General features: G+C 43.8%; 1 long non-coding RNA gene and 1 other non-coding gene across 2 annotated transcripts; one reads left to right on the top strand and one right to left on the bottom strand.

The window, feature by feature from the left end:
• The first annotated feature begins 891 nt into the window (after positions 1 to 891).
• LOC142558049 (uncharacterized) lies at positions 892 to 18,754 on the top strand. Its single transcript, XR_012822936.1, has 3 exons — positions 892 to 1,246; positions 2,009 to 2,120; positions 17,759 to 18,754. It is a non-coding gene; the product is annotated as an uncharacterized LOC142558049 (long non-coding RNA).
• TRNAS-GGA (transfer RNA serine (anticodon GGA)) lies at positions 2,519 to 2,593 on the bottom strand. Its single transcript has one exon. It is a non-coding gene; the product is annotated as a tRNA-Ser (tRNA).
• Positions 18,755 to 19,010: the final 256 nt, after the last annotated feature.

The following is a 19,010-nucleotide window of genomic DNA, read 5'->3' as shown; positions in this document are numbered from 1 at the left end:
CATGCAAACGCCTCGTGGGTTCTATCGCAGATGCAGGTAAATCACAAAGATAACCAGGAAACACTACGTAATCGCGTTTATTCGCTGGAACGCACTGCAGCCACTTGGCTGCAAAAACATCGTACACCACCGCACATTTCTAGTACACACCACGTAGGACACATGTACGCTGCAGAGATATGTGTTTTTTTCTGAGGAATGTTCGTGAGTCGCACGATAAACACAGAAGGCACGAGCGACAGGCGCGCAACCCGCGCACATTGAACACACCGGCACGAAAGAAAATGCGGACGACACCGGTGTAACCTGCGCTACACGAGTGATGAACCCTGGTAGATTTGATGCTTTCCGACTGAAACAGCTACAACACGCACGGAAACATCGCACGCTGCACAAGCGTACACCTGATACCGTGTCAACAATTCCTGAGGCTACAATTGATGTTGACGACAGCAGAAAGTTATTTAAAACGAAGTAACAACGCACGTAGCACGGGCAGGAGCTCATAACATCATGAAAAAACTTTTAAACAGCTGACTTGAAGTGCGGATCTCGGAGGCCATACTTTTGCTGGCTGCATACGGCAGAAGTTGTTCAAAATCGAAGATACGCCCTAAAATTTTTTTCTACAGTAAAGTATAGCGTGCAATACAGACGCTTCAATGTTCGTTTTTTTTGTCTCGCAACTATACGTAGTTGGGCGCTATACGGCACAAAATGAGTGGGTACTGGTTAATATTAAGGCATCACGGGGGCCACACAACCGCAACGGTCTACAGATGACGCTCGCCCCATGCGATCGGTTGGTGGCGCAACCCACCACCCTGTTTCAAAGGAGACGCTCATAGCATTCATTCGTCTACTCTGCTCTCTATTTTGCAACTGCCGGTCGCCGGGCGGTTGCGCGAGCCGTTGTGGCGTGTTTGTCTAATCGTGTGGTTTTGTGTTTGGTGTAACGAAATGTGACTTAGTTCGCGAACACAGAAGTGCCAGAAGATAGCTTGTGTCTCTCTGAAACTCGCCATATGCGTGGCGTGCCAGGCAAATGGGGACCAACGATTTTCATGCCCTGGAGTGCGTTCTCTTTTGTGTCTGGTTGTGGGAAGTTCGCTGTACGTCGCAAAGAAATAATGTGTATTATTAGCGTGCCTCAGCTCGTCCACTACGTAACGGCGTGTAGACTGGGAGTCGACGCAGCACCGGCAACTTGGAGAGCGCTTTTCGACCGCGTCGTACCATTCAAAAGGTAAGTAATCGTGCTTACTAACTACACGTGTATTGTGCGTGCTTCTCGTGTGTGCACAGAGTGCACGAGCGTAGAATAGAACCAATAGAACTGCCACGGCAACAGTGGAACCCGTGCTGATACTTGCTGAGCGCTGGTTGTCAGAATTTAGCTAGGCAAGTTTATTGTCTTAATGCGAAATTGAAAATCATTATAAGCGTTTTCTTCCGTTGAGAAATATTACGTTCGGAAATAATCGTCTTCATCATGTGCGCCTGTGCGTGAGCTCCCGCTTTTCTGCTTAAGTTGCATAACAACGCTCATCTGCATTTTAACAGATTCTTACTGCAATGACGTTTCCTCGCGTATAAATGCTTCTACGTTGTAAATAATCTGTGCTTACGGGTTCTGAATTTACGAGCAGTTTTAGAAAAAAAAAAAAACAGTCAAAGCTTGCAACAGGTACAGATTACTAAAAATTTTTAAGACAAGATGTGTTGATATAACTTATGCATAACTAAACATGACACGAGACAGTTGCTTAAACTAAGTCATGAAAAAATTGAATTGGTATGTAAACAAAGATTCTTTGTAATGTGTTGCTGCTGTGTGTGTGTTAAAAATTTTACCGTGATGAAGGGGTCCCTCTGTGGCCACCCTTCATTAATGCAAACATTATTTTCGTGACAATTTTTAAATGCTCCTTGCATGTGTTCACACTGTGACAGCGTTAATGTGCCACTGCTATAAATTAACTGCAAACTTTCCGAACTTATATTGTAGTGGCGAGGCCGTAACCCACACCAGTGTCCACATAATGGAGGAGCCAGCAGAAATGCAGGGAAACCTTGAATGACTGCCATAGCGCAGTGTGTAATCTGATTGCTTGGTTCAGGTATGTATGATGTGTATGTGTTCCAAAGAGTAGGACCTCAGTATCATTCGTGAATAAGTTTATCAACATATTACTCAACACAGCTTACTAAGTAGGCTAAGTATTTTTGCAACTTGCTGCTTATTTGTTTTCATAGCTGTTATTGTTTTCTATATAAAACTAGATCTAACATGTCCTGATGTTAAGTCTTTTTTCTTGCATCAATTGCTTGCCTGCAATTTAAATTTCATTTTTGTTTGACAGAATAGTTATTGCGGAAACCCGCAAGGTGGAGAGAAGTAATTAATAAAGGGAAAATCAGACATCCACCCATTTATTGCAATTGCTACAAAGGAAACCCGTAAAAGGAAACCCGTAGAGGTTCCTCGAAAGAAAAGCCTCGAAGTTCAAGAAAAATTCGTCATGGTCCGGGACTCGAACCCGGGACCACTGCCTTTCCAGGGCAGCCACTCTACCATCTGAGCTAACCAGGCGGCTAGCAAATGGTAGGGTGAAGTCAAATTTGTCAACAGCTGACAAATTCTGTAAGATTTTCCCTTTATTATTTTTGAAAGAGCGTAGGTTTGGGCATGTTGGCATTCCATAACATTTAGGTTTTTGGCGCACAGAAAGGGGTGAGAGACAGAGGTACGACGCGGACACAGCGCTAACTTCCAGCAATTGTTTTATTCTACGAAGCGGTACACATATATATAGGTAACAGACAACAGCGTACGCATGCGCATATGTACTGGTTTCTAATCAAATGAGACAGCAACGAGACATGTGTAATGGAAAGTTAAGATATCGAAGATGAAAAAGCGACCATGCATAGCCAAAAAATTTTGTGTAATTGCAAGATTAAAATGCCATCTCCGTCAAGCCACCCTCTGTGACGTTTAAAAAATCGAATTCTTTTTTTGAAAGATCGATTGAAGGCGTGCTAACACAGATTATTGAAGCGGCGAAGATCGCTAGTTTGGGGAACCCTCGTGTTAGCACACCTTCAATCGATCTTTCAAAAAAAGAATTTGATTTTTTGAACGTGTCACAGAGGGTGGCTTGATGGAGATGGCATTTTAATCTTGCAATTACAAAAATTTTTTGGCTATGCATGGTCGCTTTTTCATCTTCGATATCATCTTAACTTTCCATTACACGTCTCGTTGCTGTCTCATTTGATTAGAAACCAGTGCATATGTGCATGCTTATGCTTTTGTCTGTTACCCATAAATATGTGTACCGCTTTGTAGAATAAAACAATTGCTGGAAGTTAGCGCTGTGTCCGTGTCGTACCTCTGTCTCTCGTCCCTTTTTGTGCGCTAAAAGCGTAAAAGTTATTATTTTTGCTTAGTACACGGTGTATTTCTCACTTTTTTATTTTGGCTTTATTGTTTTGAAACTGTTTCCTATGCTGCAGCTTTTATGTCCATCTTCTTTTCTGTTTATTCTACACGCGTGTGCAGTTTCTGTGCACATAAGAATTCAAAGTGTAGTGGGACAACTATGTTGCATGTCTAAGCACATGGCGTGCTTACCATTGTTTAACATTCATATTTGCAATTATTTATCTCTTGTTCCCAGAATAACTGCCACTGGCAAATACACATTTGATGAGCCTGAACTTTTTGAAATGATACATGAAGGTCATTATTCACTGTGCTGCAGTTACTGCTGTAACATATGGGTAACAGCACAAACATGATCAGAAGGGGGACACATACACACAGTGCTGGCTAACAACTGGTTTTATTGACAAGGATAGCACACCTTATATATGCCAGTGAAGCAAAGGAAATGAAGGGGAAAACACGTCAAGGGTGATAGCGTGCTAACCACGCAAGCACAATACAGCCAACCAAGCGCAACAATATGCAAACAATTATTTTTCTTTGCCGTCTGAAGCCCCGGTAGCCACATGCAGAAGATCAAATTCAGCATCACAGAGAGCAAGGGAAGGGGTGCTAAAGCACCTGCTACCAAATTTTCTAATGTAGTAGGCTTCTAAACTGATGCGTGCGGTCGTGTCACTGCCATTTCCTAGAATCGTCTCTTTCAAACAGGCCACCCAATGAGTATACTTGCTAACGTTCGCAACTAAATGTGCATATTTATCATCTAGTTTCTTTCTTTTTCACTTTTTGAGCGTGTTCCCCTAAACGGTCATTGACACAGCGACCAGTTTCGCCGACGTAAACCATCCCACATGACATGGGGATGCAATACACCACTCCAGTGGAACATTTTACTAACAGCGGTTGGTGGTTCTTCTGGCATCCACATTTTCTGGCGTTACAGATATGTGGACACAACTTTCCCAGCTTAATTGGGGCAGAGCAACAAATTGACACGTCGTGCCTACTTGCCACCTTCTTAAGATTGTGGGAAAATTTATGGATGTAAGGGACCACCTCTGTCTTACATTGATCCTCAGCCATTGTACTTCCTGATCCTCACTTGAATTTTGGAAGTAGGATTTCAGAAACGGCAGTCAAGACCAAGACGGGGAACCTGCAGCCAAAGGCGGCTTGCCTGATTATTAAACGTGGGCTTAATCTGATGTGGGCACGATTTTTGGAGAGCTGATGCCATACACAACACCACTATACCTCTCTTAATTGTCTTGGAGTCATCATCATCATCATCAGCCTGGTTACGCCCACTGCAGGGCAAAGGCCTCTCCCATACTTCTCCAACAACCCCGGTCATGTACTAATTGTGGCCATGTCGTCCCTGCAAACTTCTTAATCTCATCCGCCCACCTAACTTTCTGCCGCCCCCTGCTACGCTTCCCTTCCCTTGGGATCCAGTCCGTAACCCTTAATGACCATCGGTTATCTTCCCTCCTCATTACATGTCCTGCCCATGCCCATTTCTTTTTCTTGATTTCAACTAAGATGTCATTAACTCGCGTTTGTTCCCTCACCCAATCTGCTCTTTTCTTATCCCTTAACGTTACACCTATCATTCTTCTTTCCATAGCTCGTTGTGTCGTCCTCAATTTGAGTAGAACCCTTTTAGTAAGCCTCCAGGTTTCTGCCCCGTAGGTGAGTACTGGTAAGACACAGCTATTATATACTTTTCTCTTGAGGGATAATGGCAACCTGCTGTTCATGATTTGGGAATGCCTGCCAAACGCACCCCAGCCCATTCTTATTCTTCGGATTATTTCCGTCTCATGATCCGGATCCGCCGTCACTACCTGCCCTAAGTAGATGTATTCCCTTACGACTTCTAGTGCCTCGCTGCCTATTGTAAATTGCTGTTCTCTCCCGAGATTGTTAAGCATTACTTTAGTTTTCTGCAGATTAATTTTTAGACCCACTCTTCTGCTTTGCCTCTCCAGGTCAGTGAGCATGTATTGCAATTGGTCCCCTGAGTTACTAAGCAAGGCAATATCAGCGAATCAGCGAGTGTGCCGAGTCAAAGGGCAGCAACTTCTTCTTAGCTCGTCGGTAGTAGCCCCAGCAAACATGTCCATCACAGAACATGATTTCTAGGTCTAAAAACTGTAAACTTGAAAGGTCCGGGAGTTCATGGGTGAAACGCAACCCATGTCTATGTTTGCTAAAAATGGAAAATATTTTGCCTAATGTAGAGGGGTACGGGAAGGTAGGCTGCTTTTTTAAAAGCACTAAAACATTCTGAACATACCTCCAAAAATTTTAAAACCGGCATCCATTAAACATCTGTTCCAGTGCATTTTCCACCTTTGCCAGAAAAATGTCAGAAACAATAGGGGCTACGCAAGAGCCTATGCAGATGCCATCGCGCTACAGAAAGGACTACTCGTCAAATACAATAAATGTAATTAATTTAGGGAAAATGAGGTATCCACCAAATCATAGCAATTGCTACAAAGGAAACCCATGCAGGTTCCTTAAAGAAAAGCCTCGCAGTTGAAGAAAAATTCGTCCTAGTCCGGGACTAGAACCCAGGACCACTGCCTTTCCAGGGCAGCCACTCTACCAGCTGAGCTAACCCCGTGGCTAGCAGGTAATAGGGTAGCAGATGTCAATCGTAGCAATTAATTGCTACGATTGAGTGAATGTCTCATTTTACCATAATTAATTACTTATCTCCACCTTGCGGGTTTCCGCAGAACTATTACCACAATAGAAGTAGAGTTCAAATGAAACTGCAGTAATGATAGAAAGTTGTGAACGGACAAACAGACAGTGTTCTGGAAGGATACGTCGCCATTATTTTCAATGCAGTCTTTGATACACGCTAGCAGTTGATTCTGCGGAACAGAATGAAACAAGTCCTGCACGTCTGCTGAAAAACCGAAACCAACATGATCATTTCCCTCTAAAATCTACTACTGCGACTGATTGCTTTAGAAGAAATGGGTCGCTCAAAGCTAGCGTCTTCAGCTTCTTAGCAAAAACTGGCTAACACACTTCTGCCACGATCCCTCTTCGCTAACAATAGTGCTAAACGGAACTTCGGGCTTATGTGTCTTGGCTGTGAAAAACCCCCTCAAACTGTTCCCTCTGCTGTTAGATATGTCCCTGGCAAACTTTTCGAAGTCTAATTGCTTACAAAACTCAACGAACTTGGTTTTTACTTGCACTTCACTTTTCTCTCCAGGGTCAAAGTTCTTATTAGCCGCTACCAAACCTTTTTCATTGTAAGTTCCCTTGGGTAAAATAATGAACCCACCCTGTTTGTCAGCTTGCATAAGCATCAGGTTGTTACTCTAAAAGAAAGAGATGTCATTCAACAATCTAGTACGGTACCAGTCCGGGGTTTTCGGAGCAAAATTTCACAGGCAGTCAATACCTCCAAGAAGGCAGCTGTCCCGATTATCATCTTTTCCTGAATGACCACTTTTTGATTCATTGCAGTGATATCATGCACAGTAACATCAGCTTGGAACCCAAATTTGGATCCTTTCTGCAGATGTTGCATAATCTTCTCTGGTATACGGATGTCCCCCATGACGCTGACATTGCTTCCATCTTGCGTCGTTTTCTTGTCTCCTGTACAACAGAGCAACATATTCAAGATGCACCTCCACCTGCACTCCATGAGCTGTGCCACTAGGCGCTTCAAAGATGCGAGCTTCTTAATCACAAGCCGGTCAGGATGGTCCTTAAATCACAGAAGGTGCAACCTGTCCTGAGCGACTTATTCTGCAAAGTCTTTTCACGTGCCCCCACGCTGGTTTCATAGGGCCGAAGAGGGCACTTACTTCGTTATGGACGAGTCATTTCCGGCTAGAAAAGGCGAACTGTCTTGACTAGCATGTTGCATGGGCGATGTGACTGAGTAGAAGGTTGATGGTGGAAAAGGAAGGTGCCTTACAACCTTACAAGAGAAAGGAAAGACACTTCACCTTTTGCATCCGGAAAGGACTCGTCCCTAATGAAGTAAGTACCCTCTTCAGCCTTGTGAAACCAGTGTGGGGGCATGTGAAAAGATTTTGCAGAATAAGTCACTCAGAACTGTGACAACAAGTCCAACTTTTTCAGGACTGGTTCCATCTTCTGTGTTTTAAGGACCATCCTGATTGGCTTGCGATTAAGATGCTTGCATCTTGAATGAGTTGCTCCGGTGTTCAGGAGGAAAATGACGCAAGATGGAAGCAATGTCGTCATGGGGGACGTCCACATACCAGGGAAGATTATGCATCATTTGCAGAAAGGATCCAAATTTGGGGTCCAAGCTGATGCATGATCTCACTGCATTAAATTGGAAAGTGGCCACTCAGGAAAAGATGGTAATCGGGACCACCGCCTTCTCAAAGGTGTTGACTGCCTGCTAAAGCTTGCTCCAAAAACCCCGGACTCGCACCATAGTAGATTGTTGAATGAGATATCTTTTTTTAAGAGCAACAACCTGATGCTTACGCAAGCTGACAAAGAGAGTGGGCTCGTCGTATTACCCAAGTTAGAGAGAGAGAAATTTATTTACAGAAAGGCAGAGAGGTCGGCCTGAGCTATAACTTGCTCTGGCCTGCTACTCTACACTGGGGAAGAGGGACGGGGAGGGAAAGGGCCGATGAATGATGATGGTATAAGGAAGAGATGCGTATATTCAAATTCAGAGTTGTGGCCTCTCTAAAGCCGTGCGTCCAGCCCAGTGGCTTGGAGAAAAGCTACAGCGGCTCTTGTTACCAGGGCTGCGCTGTTTGAATTAGGCCAAGGACCTAAAAGAAACTCGTCCGATAGCGGTCTCTCATGGATCTTTGCAATGGAAGAGGCAAGTTGCTGTCGTTCTTGCGCGTAGGTGGGACACACACAAAATATATGTTCAAGCGTTTCTGGCACCTCACAGCATTCACAGTTTGGGCTAGTATCACTGGCACCTATCATATGTCTATAACGGTTGGTGAATGCGACACCAAGGCGAATCCGGTGCACCATGCTCGTGTGGCTTCTTTTGAGCTTGTGAGGCATACGAAATTTCATTTCTTGGTCCCATTTGTGTAATCGCTTGTGTCGTCGATCTGGTTAGGTACAGTGTTCTAACGTAGAGTTGCGGTTTACGCGACAAAGTAGGACGTTTGTGTCTGTATGTGAGAACGGAATGTGTACTACACAAGCATTATCTAAAGCAGTTTTCGCTTCAGCTTCTGCCTGTTCGTTCCTGATCAGGCCACAGTGTGAGGGTATCCACTGAAAGGTGACGTGGCCATATCTAGTTGCGTGGTCGAGCCGTTCTGTAATTTCTATAGCCATGGAATAATACGGGCCCCGTCTGAGGACACAGTCAATCGTGTGAAGAGCTGGCTTGCAATCGCAGAATATTGTCCATGCGTGAGGAGGCTCCTCGGAGAGAAATCTAAGTGCCTCCCGGATAGAAACAAGTTCTGCGGCAGTTGATGTTGAGCTATGGCTTAGTTTAAACCGCCGAGCAATGATCATATGTGGAATGACGAAGGCTGCAGTGGAGGCATATGGTGTGACAGCCATCGGTATACACGTGTGCAGTATATCCGTACTTTGCAGAAATGTGCCACAGGGTGAGTTGCCTGAGGCCAATAGATGCAACGGATATGACTTTTTAGTAATTCCAGGTATCTGCAATGTAACGACAGGTTTAGGCAGAACCCACGGGGGTATTCTTGGAATACAGGCAGGAGAAAATCTCGATTGCAAAACGCGTTGATGGCGCGATATAGTCCTTGAAAAGCTGGAACCTGGGTGGGTGGCAGGGAGCGATGACAGAGGATGGTGCCTGTGTCGGGTCAACACGCGAAGGTACATTCGAAGAGGCTCGCAGAGCAAGTATACCCCAATATGACAACTAAGAGCTTCCGCTATTGTTCCATTGGTTGACGTGCATCGTGGGAGGCCTAAACATGTGTTCAATGCTTGAGCTTGAATGCTCTCCAGCGCGCGCACACAGCTAAGTCTCATGCTTGAGAGCGCCGGTATGCTGTACCGTATATACCCTACGAATAGTGCTTGGTACAATTGGAGTAACGATGACTCCGAGGGGCCCCATCTTGTTCCTGCAACGACGCGAAGGACGTGAACAAAACTCTTCAGCTTTGACTTCAGTGCGGCGACGTGTCTTGACCAAGATAATCCCTGGTCTATGACTACACCAAGGAATCTGTGGTGTGTAACCGTAGGTATCGCTACTCCGTTAATGATTATCGGATACCTGGTCATTTGTTTTCGCGTGAATGTAATCACGGAAAATTTTTCTGTTGAGAGTTGGAGGCCTTGACGCCGCAGATACTTAGCTGTGATTGTCACTGCACGTTGAAGCCTAGCACGCATTTGGGGACAGGTGGCTCCAGATGTCCATATGCATATGTCATCCGCATATGCGCTAATCTTCACCGTGCTAGGAAGTTCGGATGCAAGGCCAATCAATGCAACATTGAAAAGAGTTGGACTGAGAACTCCTCCTTGTGGAACACCTCAATGTATATGGTACTGTCTGGTGTCGCCATCACTTGTCGACATATACACCGTGCGGCCACTGAGGTAGCTAACAATCCATGCATATAGCCGGCCACCGACGTCTAAATCTTCCAGTGCATCAAGGATTGCATAATGGAGTACATTGTCGTATGCACCCTTAATATCCAGAAAAACAGCTCCAACTAACCGACGGCGACTTCTTTCTTGTTCAACAGTGGATACCAAGTCAATAACACCGTCAATGGAAGAACGGCCTCTTCTAAATCCATGCATAAAATCGGGAAAGCAATTATTTTTCTCTAGAAACCATTCCAGCCTTGACAAGACCATTCTTTCCATTACTTTGTCGACGCAACTGGCTAAGGTGATCGGTCTGCAGGAGGAGAGCTCGTTAGGGTATTTCCCCGGTTTAAGCAGGCCTACAACGCAACTGCATTTCCAAGAATCTGGAACATTTCCTGTCTCCCACGTCATATTATAGTAAGATAGAAGAAGACATCATGATTCGATGCCAAGATGGGTCACGTCGGCACCAGGACCAGACGGAATCACATACGTTACCCAAGGGAATTTACAATTAAAAATGTTTGGTAGCGGCTAATAAGAACTGTGTCCATGGAGAGAAAAGTGAAGTGCAAGGAAAAATTAAGTTCGTTGAGTTTTGTAAGCAATTATACCTTGGAAAGTTTGCCAGGGACATATCTAACAGCAGAGGGAACAGTTTGAGGGGGGTTTTTACAGCCAAGACACATAAGCCCAAAGTTCCGTTTAGCACTATTGTTAGTGAACAGGGATCGTGGCAGAAGTGTTAGCCAGTTTTTGCTAAAGAAGCTCAAGGCGCTAGCTTTAAACGACACATTAATTTTAAAGAAATCAGTCGCAGTAGTACAGTTTTTAGAGCGAAACGATCATGTTGGTTTCGGTTTTTCGGAAGACGTGCAGGAGTTGTTTAATTCTGTTCCACAGAATCAACTGCTAGCATGTGTCAAAGAGTGCATAGAAGATAACGGCGACGTATCCTTCCAGAACACCGTTGGTTTGGCCGTTCATAATTTTCTATCTTTATTGCAGTTTTATTTGAACTCGACTTTTATTGTATTTGACAAGCAGCCGTTTTTGCAGTGCGATGGCATCTGCATGGGGTCTTGCATAGCCCCTAATCTTTGTGACATTTTTCAGGTAAAGGTGGACAACACACTGGAACAAGTGTTTAATGAGGAGCCAGTTTTAAAAATTTTGGGGCATGTTGACGCTTATTTGGTGCTTTTATAAACAGCAGCCCACCTTCACCTACCCTCTACAGTAGGCAAAGTGTTATCTATATTTAGCAAACATAGACGTGAGTTGCCTTTCACCCTTGAACTTCCGAACCTTTAAATTTTAGTTTTTATACGTAAAGATTACGTTCAGTGATGGACATGTTGGCTGGGCCTCCAACCCACGGGCTAAGGAATTGCTGCCCTTTCACTCGGCACCCTCCAAGACAATTAAGAGAAGTATACAGGTGTTGCGTATGGAATAGGCTCTCCAAAAATCATGCCCACATCAGATTAAGCTCAGTTTTCATAATCAGGTAAGCCGTCTTTTAGCTGCAGGGTTCCCGATCTCGGTCTCGACTGCCATTTCAGAAGTCCTCCTTGAAAAGTTCAAGTGTGGATGTGGAAGTGCAATGGTTGGGGATCAACTGAAGGCACCTAAGACAGAGGTGGTCCCTTACATCCACAAACTTTCCCACAATCTTAAGGTGGCAAGTAGGCACGGTGTACCAATTTGTTTCTATGCCCGAAAGGAGCTGGGAAAGTTGTGTCAACGTATATGTAATGCCAGAAAACGTGGATGCCAGAAGAAGCACCAACCGCCGTTAGTAAAATGTTCCACTGGAGTGGTGTATTGCATCCCCATGTCATGTGGGATGTTTTCTGTCCGTGAAATTGCTCGCTGTATCAATGACCGTTCAGGGGAACACCCTCAAAAACTGAAAAAAAACACTAGATGAGAAATATGCACATTTAGTTGCGCACGTTAGCAAGTATACGGATTGTGTGGCCCAGTTGAAAGTCACGACGATTCTAGGAAAGAGCAGTGACAAGACTGCGCACATCAGTTTAAAAACCTTCCACATTAAAAAATTCGGTAGCAGCTGTTTTAGCACCCCTCACTTTGATGCTGAATCTGATCTTCTGGGTGCGGCTATCGGGGCTTCAGATTGCAAAGGAAAAGAAAAATAATTGTTTGCGCTTTGTTGTGTTTGGTTGGCTTCATTGCGCTTGTGAACTTGGCACGCTGTCACCCTTGACATGATTTTCCCTTTCATTTCCCTTGCTTCACTCTGGCATATACAGGGTGTCCCACATAACGTGAGCCAAGAATTTAAAAATGAAAGGCACGTGTGAAGGGAATTGAACGAAACCCATACTATTCGCAATAGCCTATAGTAACTCAGACAATTTTTTGTTTTCCCCATAACTTGCTAATTAAATAAGTTTAATTACAGAACTTTTAGTTATTGGCTGAGGACCCCAAGTATGATACGCAGATTCGTAGAGCACCTTCAGAAACCACCGATCGAGTTCTTTCCTTTACTAAATGTCTCATGTAGTCCTTTTTTCCTGGTTGCAAAGAAAGCCCATGAAATATGAAGAAGGCCACGTGATGGAGCATAGTGGTATTGTGCTGCTCTCAAGCGTGCGTTCGGCGAACAAGGTTGGCTGCATCGTGACTGGTGACGAGAAAGTGGCAGGGCATTCTTTATCTCATTGGCACCGCTCCGCCTGCAGCATGCATTTTCGCCATCATCCGACGGGAGCCGACCTTGTTCACCGAAGGCACGCTTGAGAGGAGCACAATACCACTACGCAAGCACTCTGTCACGTGCCTTGTTTCATATTTCGCGGACTTTCTTTGCAACTCAGAAGAAATGACTATGTGAGACGTATCGTAAAGCAAACAACTCGATCGGTGGTTTCTGAACGGGCTCTACAAATCTGTGTGCCATACTTGGGGTCCTCAGCCGATAATTAGAGTTGGGTAATTAAATTTAATTAATTGGCGAGTAATGGGGAAAACAAAGGATTGTAGGAGTTACTATAGGCTATTGCGAATAGTATGCATTCAGTTCAGTTCGCTTCCAACGTGCCTTTCATTTTTAAAAAAAATTCTTGGCTCAAGTTATGTGAGACACCCTACAAGGTGTGCTATCCTTGCCAATAAAATCAGTTAGTCAGCACTGTGTGTACGTGTCTGCCTTCTTGTGGTCTGTTTGTGCTGTTATCCATATGTTTCGAGATGAACCAACTCTCCCAAAAGGAAGTATTGATGACGTTACTGCTGTACTGACGTGTTTTCTAGTAAGCTTGATTTTTTCTCTCCCATAAAAAAAAATTTTGGCAAGCTATGCCCATTCATGCAAATAGGCATTGTAAGCTAAGAGTCTATGTCCAGTTACATTATTTTTCACTTTAAGTAAACACAGTATAGATGACATAGTTAGCTGATAGATCCGTGTATTGATGCTCAATCATTAAAGAACACTATTTCATACATAGTGCTAAATTGTCTGGTTGCATTTGCTCGTTGTTGCTCATCAAATGAATTTAATTTCAACTGCACCACATAGAACATTCCGATTGGCACTTCTGTAATTTTAATAGTGATAATCAACCAACAAACCCTAATTCAACAGCTGTCATGAATAATTTCTAATACTTTGGGTCCCTTTTCGTGTGTTCTGTTTCACACTATGTTTTGGTCAGCACAGTGGGCATTCTTATATTCAATCTGCTTAGTGCTGTTGAGGTCAGAATATCTTCAACCAGCAAGTCTAAATTATAATGCTATCAATAAAACTTCGATTACTGGGCAGATGAAAGCATTTTATCTCATTCTAAAAGTATCTTTGTTGTAACCACCAGTGTCTAGAGCAAGCATCATATGCACAGCAACTCATAATAAGTTTTTAAGTTGGATGGGCGAGTATCTATAGCTAAGTATACCTGTGAATATACTTTCTACATATTAGCTAGTGTTTTAGCCACACGAAACAGCCTATGTTGTGTTTGCTGAAGTCAAATTTATGGTTGATGCACCTGCTTTTTTTTGTTGTGCACTTACACTTCTGTGGTCTCTTAAGCACTGTAGTCGTGTGACAGCTGAAGTATTGCAGTAGTGTCGAAGTTAGCGTGCTACACTATGCCGACACATACCTATCACCGTATTCGTGCATTTTCCGAGAACCAGCTGTGTTCACTAGGTGAAATTTGTAGTGTCCTTATGAGTTTGCCATTCAGTTCATGTAACTTTTCAGGACAGAATTTGCACAGGGAGGGAAGGGAGACCATACAACATGACTGCTGCTAACAACTGTCTCTCTGTTTCATGGAAGGATTAAAAATAACAATGTCACTGGATATGTGCTTATATTGTGCACAAGTTCTTTCAGAGGGAAGATGTAAGTTGTGATATAAAGGCATTAAACCACGATAAACAGTATTTGCATAAAAAGAAAAGTAAATATGTGCAGAATAATTTCTATCCCTTGTCATCTCGAAAGGACGCCTTTCTTGCATTGACAATGAGGGCTGGCTAACACGTCTTATTTATGTGGTACGCCTCACTGATTTCTCTCGTCAATTCTTCACCGTGGGTGAGAACAGATGAACGATCTTAATTTAGCCTGAGGCCCTATCGCAGCAATGCACGGTCAAGTTGGACGAGCATACTAGTGATTTCTTTGGCACACATTTGGTGCATTTAGCTATGGCCAGTCTGCCCTGTGTACATTTGACCACATGTGAAAGGAATACAGTACACTGCCTCTCACACACACTAGACAAACTTGCTTTAACCAAGCAAACCTTGTTTGCCTGCTCGCCTTTCTCAATTCACTTGTGGACTGTTGTGCATGTGTATACATATGTATGTGTGTACAAATGTGTATCCCTAGCAAGCAGTCTACAAGCGAATTGAGAAAGGCACCCAGGCTAGGGAGGCTTGCTTAGTTAAAGATACCACCAAATTTGTCTTGTGTCCGTTAGCAGTAGTGTAGTCTATTCCTTTGATCATCTGTATATTTGGTCAAATGTACATTGGGCAGACTGGCTGGTGCCTCAACATGCACCCAGGAGAGCACCATATGTGCCACATGACAATGCATTGACATGACTGGTGCTATGCATCAGATTTAGATTGTTCATCTGTTTTTTTCACCTCTGGTAACTGAATGGCCAACAATAACAGTAAGGAATATCACTTAAATACTGGGACGTGTCAGTCCGCTCTCATTATGATTGTGTGAAAAAGAGGAACACTCTCTAAATGACACAGAATAGCAATCACTCTGTGCTTTCTAATTCTATTTGTTATGCAACATTTGCCCTCATTCTAAAAGAACGTTTGTGCAGTACAAGTGCACATGCAGTGTAAATATTTTCTGTATTCCTTCCCATAAAATAAACATTTAAACATTGAATTGGTAGCTTTTGTGCGCTGTGGTCTCTCTTCTGTCCCTTGTGTTGTACGCAAAAGTTAAACATGAACATGCACCAACTTTCTCAGTTACTCGTCAGTCAGTGTTGATAAACTCACAATGTTTCCAGCCAGAACATTCTTACCATTTATGTCACATCCAGTCAGTATAGTACTACTCTGGCTTTTCATAAAGCATGCTAATATGTACTTCTGCATTTATAGTTTATGTAATGATAGCCTAACAGCACAAGCCAAAAGTTGTAGAGATACAAGCCGTCTAATTGCTCAGAGGGTGATCAGAGGCGGATACTAAGAGAGCTCTTCTGATTCGCTGGTACAACCTGTACCACACAGTAACTTTCTCTTCAGCGACTTGGTCTTTGCTAAATGCCATGCTGTTGTAGTGCAACAAACTGCAAAAAGAAAGATACAAAAGGACAGAAAGAAGGAAAAGAAAGATGGCACTACACTCACAACTGTTTATTAGGCACAAAACTTGCTACATATATATTGCGCACACTCTTGACATCAGGGGCAGCAAAAAGAGCAAGTGACAGGTCATGTTGTTTGTGTGAAACCCAACAATTTCATTTCCACATCATATAAAAACATGTTTGACCAACACATGCTTGACCACTGATCTGAATGTGATATGCCTCTAGTAGTTCCCGCGCGGTTTTATCTCTACTCTTACCTGGGATTTTCACCTCAGAAAAACGTGGCTTACAGGAGCACGATTTGCAATGTGCAGAGAGATGGGTGTTCATATCCTTTTTTAAATTGTTTTTGTTCCCTCATTCGGTCATACACGCCATGGCCAATCTGCCCGACATAGGTTTTCCCATAACTTAACGGTGTCTGGTAAACCACGTGGACCGCTTTTCCACATAGCTTTTTTGTCTAGTTTCAAGCATCATGTCCAGCAGCTTTTAAATGCCAGATTTCCTCATTCGGTCATCACCTAGTGGCAGAAACCTCGCTGCAGCAACTCAAATGTAACAATAATCCGAAGGGGAGTGAGGGAAGTAAGCACGATTCCCAAAGAAAGGCTCAAGTGGCACCTTATTACCACAGGGTGAGCCACAGCCTCAAGGCGGCGAACAGGTATGAGGTACCTGTTGTTTTCTTCCTCGAACACGCTGTCTTGCCTATGTCCCCGAATCATAGAATGTGCAGTGCAAATGTACGAAGTCAAACATGCAAAGTGCTACGTGGAAAAGTGTTCCACTGCTGTGGTTTACCAGATACATGTACCGCTAAGTTACAGGAAAACCTACATCGGGCAGACTGGCCGTTGTGTGAACGACTGAATGAGGGAACATGCAAACAATTTAAAAGCGCATATGAATGCCCATTTTTCTGCGTATTGTATACCGTGCTGCTGTACTGTAAGCCAAGTTTTTCTGTGGTGAGAATCCTAGGTAAGAGTAGCGATTAAACTGCGGAGGAACTGCTAGAGGCATGTCACATTCGTATAACTGGTCAAGCGTGTGTTAGTCAAACATCTGTTTTGTTATATGATGCAAAAATAAATTGTTGGGTTTGACGCAAACAAGATGACCTGACACTTGCTCTTTTCTTCCCCTGATGTCGAGAGTGTGCGCGGTATATATGTAGCAAGTTTTGTGTCTAATAAACAGTTGAGTGTGGTGCCGTCTTTCCCTTTTTTCTGCCCTTTAGAACCTTTCTTTTGCCAGTTTTTCGTGCTACACCATGCCGTACAACCTGTACCACTTTCTACGCTTCACAAAGCTGAAAGTCAACTTGGGCTCACTGAAAGTGGTTGTGTATTGCTTGTGTAGTCTCTTTAAAGATTACTTTCAAGCAGAGGTAAGCCATATAATTTTGTGTGGAGCCCCTACACTAATGCCACTGGACATACTTCTTTTTGCTGCCAGCAGTTAGTGACATAAAACCAATGGCTCATTGCACAAACAATAAAGATGCATAAAAAAGGCTTGATGTCAGATTTCTCAGGTTCCTGTAAACAAAGCAAATTAGCTGCTTTAATGAGAAAGTTTGGCAGACTGGGTGGGAATAGAACCTGGGGTGTGAAACAAGGACACTTCTGTGATGCCACAATATCCATGTGCTTTTGGAAGTAACCGTTGCAGATGTAAACGCTACTGAGGGTGAGCTTTGTGTTGTGCCAAGAACTAGGTCCTTAAAATCGGTTGTCAGTCCCTTTAAGGTGTGCCTACTGTGTGTGTCATATTGTGCACGTCACATTGCAGCCATCTGGTTCACTAAAGATGCTTTCACGTTCCCACACCTAAGCAGTCTTAACGTATCTCTGCCCTTTTATTGCAGGTACACCTAGCAAATGTATACATTGACGAGGAGTGGCACCTGCTCTAGTGCCATGGCTAGGACTCCCTGTTCTGCAAAGAACTGGCAAAACTGGTGTGGGGAGTTCTGGCACTCAGGATAGGAGCATCACAGGGGCTCTTTGGTGGTGCTTCCTGAACGACCGCAATTTCATTGATAAGCCGGCATTGAGCCTCCATAAATTGGAAGCTGTGGACAGTATCATCGACATTGTTTCAAATTTGTTTGTGTAATGTTTGTAACAATACATGTATTACAGTGAAATGATTAATTTTCCAGATGCACTTGATGCATATCTTTCGAGATGTGGTGCCCCTGAGGAAGAGAAATCGCGGTGCTCAAAATGAACCGTAACCTAGCAGACATGCTGAGAGAAATTAAGTAAGCGTGTAATTGCAAACATGTGTACATGCAGTAAACCTCATTAATTTGAAGTCATGGGGGCCATGCGAAATGTCAGGACTAAGCAAACGCAACCAAAATGGTTTAAAATATATTTATGTTTCGGCTTCCCACGGGAGCCTTGTTCACAATGAAACCAGCAGCAGAGTAGGTAGCGTTCTTATCTGCAGCTCAAAACATGATTAAGGTACTTGGAATACATGGACATGGATGATTAGAGATTCAAGATAGACACGTAAAATGATTTCATTCCTTAACAATCAAGCGATATTTTTCCTAGCTAATTGTGACGTAGTTGCGCAGTGCTCGGCCAGGGCATTCGATGCAAAGTATCGTTTCTGGACATCATTCCTGTGCTGTTTAAGTCTTTTTTTGGAGTTGCCGGTTTCTCCGATGTAGACATACCGACAGTTCGCACACCGAAGGACCTACACTACACCTGGGAACTTGCCCTTTTCCGAACGGTCTTTCACATGCATGAGCTCGTGTTTACGTTTTGGAACGGGCACAGCCTGCACATCACATGACCACAACGCATGCAAGGGTCTCGCTTATGCAGGGGACATATGGTATTGAAGCCCATTTTTCGGGGGGTCCAGGGTGGGTGGGTACTGCGCAAGCCAGCTGGCACCCTACTGTGTCAATGGAGTACTCAGGGTATCCACAAGCCATCAATTCCCACTGCACAAGTGAATTGTCTGCCATGTGGTCTTCTACTGTTGTGCACACATTTTTCACCCAACGAAGGAGAGAGCAGACAACAGACCTCTTTTGGGAAGCAGGGTGCACCAATGTGTAGTTGAGGTAGCGCCCCGTGTGAGTTAGCTTCCTA

Source organism: Dermacentor variabilis, chromosome 9, assembly GCF_050947875.1.
Source record: "Dermacentor variabilis isolate Ectoservices chromosome 9, ASM5094787v1, whole genome shotgun sequence".
Classification (NCBI taxonomy): Eukaryota; Metazoa; Arthropoda; class Arachnida; order Ixodida; family Ixodidae; genus Dermacentor; species Dermacentor variabilis.
The sequence above is the reverse complement of the archived record's forward strand: the minus strand, read 5'-3'. Positions and strand labels throughout refer to the sequence as shown.